Consider the following 3536-nt stretch of genomic DNA (forward strand, 5'->3'; position numbering starts at 1 on the left):
GCGGGGGTTGACCTGGTGGCCCATTCGCTCCCCGGGCACCAGGTCAACCTCCGTTGCTTTCAGCGGGGGTTGACCTGGTGGCCGATTCGCTCCCCGGGCACCAGGTCAACCTCCGGTGCTTTCAGCGGGGGTTGACCTGGTGGCCGATTCCCTCCCCGGGCACCAGGTCAACCTCCGGTGCTTTCAGCGGGGGTTGACCTGGTGGCCGATTCCCTTCCCGGGCACCAGGTCAACCTCCGGTGCTTTCAGCGGGGGTTGACCTGGTGGCCGATTCCCTCCCCGGGCACCAGGTCAACCTCCGGTGCTTTCAGCGGGGGTTGACCTGGTGGCCGATTCGCTCCCCGGGCACCAGGTCAACCTCCGCTGCTTTCAGCGGGGGTTGACCTGGTGGCCCATTCGCTCCCCGGGCACCAGGTCAACCGCACCCTTTTTCGGCCGCCTTCGCCTCCAAATTTTTCCCCCCGTTTCCTTGCCCACTCCTCGGTCACTTCATACGCCCTCCCCCTTACATCCACCGTACGCAACACCTCCACCGGGCTTAATAGTCCACAACCGGGACCCAGGGCCTTCCCCGCTCTCAACAACCTCCACCCACGGTCCCCCTCCACCGGGCTTAATAGTCCACAACCGGGTCCCAGGGCCTTCCCCGCTCTCAACAACCTCCACCCACGGTCCCCCTCCACCGGGCTTAATAGTCCACAACCGAGACCCAGGGCCTTCCCCGCTCTCAACAACCTCCACCCACGGTCCCCCTCCACCGGGCTTAATAGTCCACAACCGGGTCCCAGGGCCTTCCCCGCTCTCAACAACCTCCACCCACGGTCCCCCTCCACCGGGCTTAATAGTCCACAACCGGGACCCAGGGCCTTCCCCGCTCTCAACAACCTCCACCCACGGTCCCCCTCCACCGGGCTTAATAGTCCACAACCGGGTCCCAGGGCCTTCCCCGCTCTCAACAACCTCCACCCACGGTCCCCCTCCACCGGGCTTAATAGTCCACAACCGAGACCCAGGGCCTTCCCCGCTCTCAACAACCTCCACCCACGGTCCCCCTCCACCGGGCTTAATAGTCCACAACCGGGTCCCAGGGCCTTCCCCGCTCTCAACAACCTCCACCCACGGTCCCCCTCCACCGGGCTTAATAGTCCACAACCGGGACCCAGGGCCTTCCCCGCTCTCAACAACCTCCACCCACGGTCCCCCTCCACCGGGCTTAATAGTCCACAACCGGGACCCAGGGCCTTCCCCGCTCTCAACAACCTCCCCCCACGGTCCCCCTCCACCGGGCTTAATAGTCCACAACCGAGACCCAGGGCCTTCCCCGCTCTCAACAACCTCCACCCACGGTCCCCCAAGACGCACGTTCCAAGCCTTAACCCTCAGACCATCCACCCCCCGGGCGGGACCCCACACCCACCTGACCCCAACTCACTCCCACCAAAAACACCACCACCGCCACCGCCTCAACGGCCTGCCCCACCCAGCACTCCCACACACACACCTGCCCCACCAACGCTCCACACACGCTTTCTTCCCTCTCCCCGACCCGACCCAAGCCATCGCACCGCACCGGGTGAGGGCCTAAGCTTCCTCGCCCGCCCCCCCGCCCCCGACACGCAGGCAGGCAGAGGGAAAGGCCTCAGCGCCCCCCAGGACCGTCGCGCCGCCTTGGCCTCACGGCTTCCCTGCTCCCGCACGGCAGACACACGCCCCGCTCTACCCCCGCTGGGGCCAAAAGCTGCCTACGGCACCTGGGATTCCCAGGCGGTCACCCATCCAGGTACTAGCCAGGCCCGGGACGGTTTACCTTCCGAGATCGGACGAGATCGGGGGCATTCGGTCCGGTATGGCCGTAGGCCCCCGCCTCCCCGGGCTTTAGCGTCAGCAGCCTGGCCTCAGTCAGCCGGGCCCAAACAATTAACCCGGAGGCCGGGCCGAGGGAAAACTTCCTCCGAGCCGGCCCAAGGGGAAGGGAGGACGAGGACGCCGGGCCCGGGAGGTGACAGGACGTGCACGTCAGACCCGGGAAGCTGTGCGCCCCGAGGTTAACCCCCGGGCCGGGGCGGGGAGAGAAAAATGTTCTAAGTCCGGTAGGGACAGCAGGTCAACCCCGGTCCGAGGCGGGGAGAGAAATTTTCCAAGTCCGGCAGGGACAGCAGGTCAACCCCGGCCGCCGTAGCAGAGGTTGACCTGGTGTCCGATTCGCTCCCCGGGCACCAGGTCAACCTCGGGCGCTTTAGCGGAGGTTGACCTGGTGTCCGATTCGCTCCCCGGGCACCAGGTCAACCTCGGGCGCCTTAGCAGAGGTTGACCTGGTGTCCGATTCGCTCCCCGGGCACCAGGTAAACCGTGGCCGCTTTCAGCGGAGGTTGACCTGGTGGCCGATCCCCTCCTCGGGCTCCAAGTCCGGCAGGGACAGCAGGTGAACCCCGGCCGCTTTAGCAGAGGTTGACCTGGTGTCCGATTCGCTCCCCGGGCACCAGGTAAACCGTGGCCGCTTTCAGCGGAGGTTGACCTGGTGGCCGATCCCCTCCTCGGGCTCCAAGTCCGGCAGGGACAGCAGGTCAACCCCGGCCGCTTTAGCAGAGGTTGACCTGGTGTCCGATTCGCTCCCCGGGCACCAGGTAAACCGTGGCCGCTTTCAGCGGAGGTTGACCTGGTGGCCGATCCCCTCCTCGGGCTCCAAGTCCGGCAGGGACAACAGGTCAACCCCGGTTCCGGGCGGGGAGAGAAAAATTTTCTAAGTCCGGCAGGGACAGCAGGTCAACCCCGGCCGCCGTAGCAGAGGTTGACCTGGTGTCCGATTCGCTCCCCGGGCACCAGGTCAACCTCGGGCGCCTTAGCAGAGGTTGACCTGGTGTCCGATTCGCTCCCCGGGCACCAGGTAAACCGTGGCCGCTTTCAGCGGAGGTTGACCTGGTGGCCGATCCCCTCCTCGGGCTCCAAGTCCGGCAGGGACAGCAGGTGAACCCCGGCCGCTTTAGCAGAGGTTGACCTGGTGTCCGATTCGCTCCCCGGGCACCAGGTAAACCGTGGCCGCTTTCAGCGGAGGTTGACCTGGTGGCCGATCCCCTCCTCGGGCTCCAAGTCCGGCACGGACAGCAGGTCAACCCCGGCCGCTTTAGCAGAGGTTGACCTGGTGTCCGATTCGCTCCCCGGGCACCAGGTAAACCGTGGCCGCTTTCAGCGGAGGTTGACCTGGTGGCCGATCCCCTCCTCGGGCTCCAAGTCCGGCAGGGACAGCAGGTCAACCCCGGCCGCTTTAGCAGAGGTTGACCTGGTGTCCGATTCGCTCCCCGGGCACCAGGTAAACCGTGGCCGCTTTCAGCGGAGGTTGACCTGGTGGCCGATCCCCTCCTCGGGCTCCAAGTCCGGCAGGGACAACAGGTCAACCCCGGTTCCGGGCGGGGAGAGAAAAATTTTCTAAGTCCGGCAGGGACAGCAGGTCAACCCCGGCCGCCGTAGCAGAGGTTGACCTGGTGTCCGATTCGCTCCCCGGGCACCAGGTCAACCTCGGGCGCCTTAGCAGAGGTTGA

At 66.0% G+C, this 3536-nt stretch overlaps 1 non-coding gene across 1 annotated transcript; it reads right to left on the minus strand.

The window, feature by feature from the left end:
- Nucleotides 1-1739: 1739 nt before the first annotated feature.
- Nucleotides 1740-1858, minus strand: LOC142006573 (5S ribosomal RNA). Its single transcript, XR_012643624.1, has one exon. It is a non-coding gene; the product is annotated as a 5S ribosomal RNA (ribosomal RNA).
- Between the last annotated feature and the right edge of the window lie 1678 nt (nt 1859-3536).

Source organism: Carettochelys insculpta, unplaced genomic scaffold (genome assembly GCF_033958435.1).
Source record: "Carettochelys insculpta isolate YL-2023 unplaced genomic scaffold, ASM3395843v1 scaffold_0087, whole genome shotgun sequence".
Taxonomy (NCBI): domain Eukaryota; kingdom Metazoa; phylum Chordata; order Testudines; family Carettochelyidae; genus Carettochelys; species Carettochelys insculpta.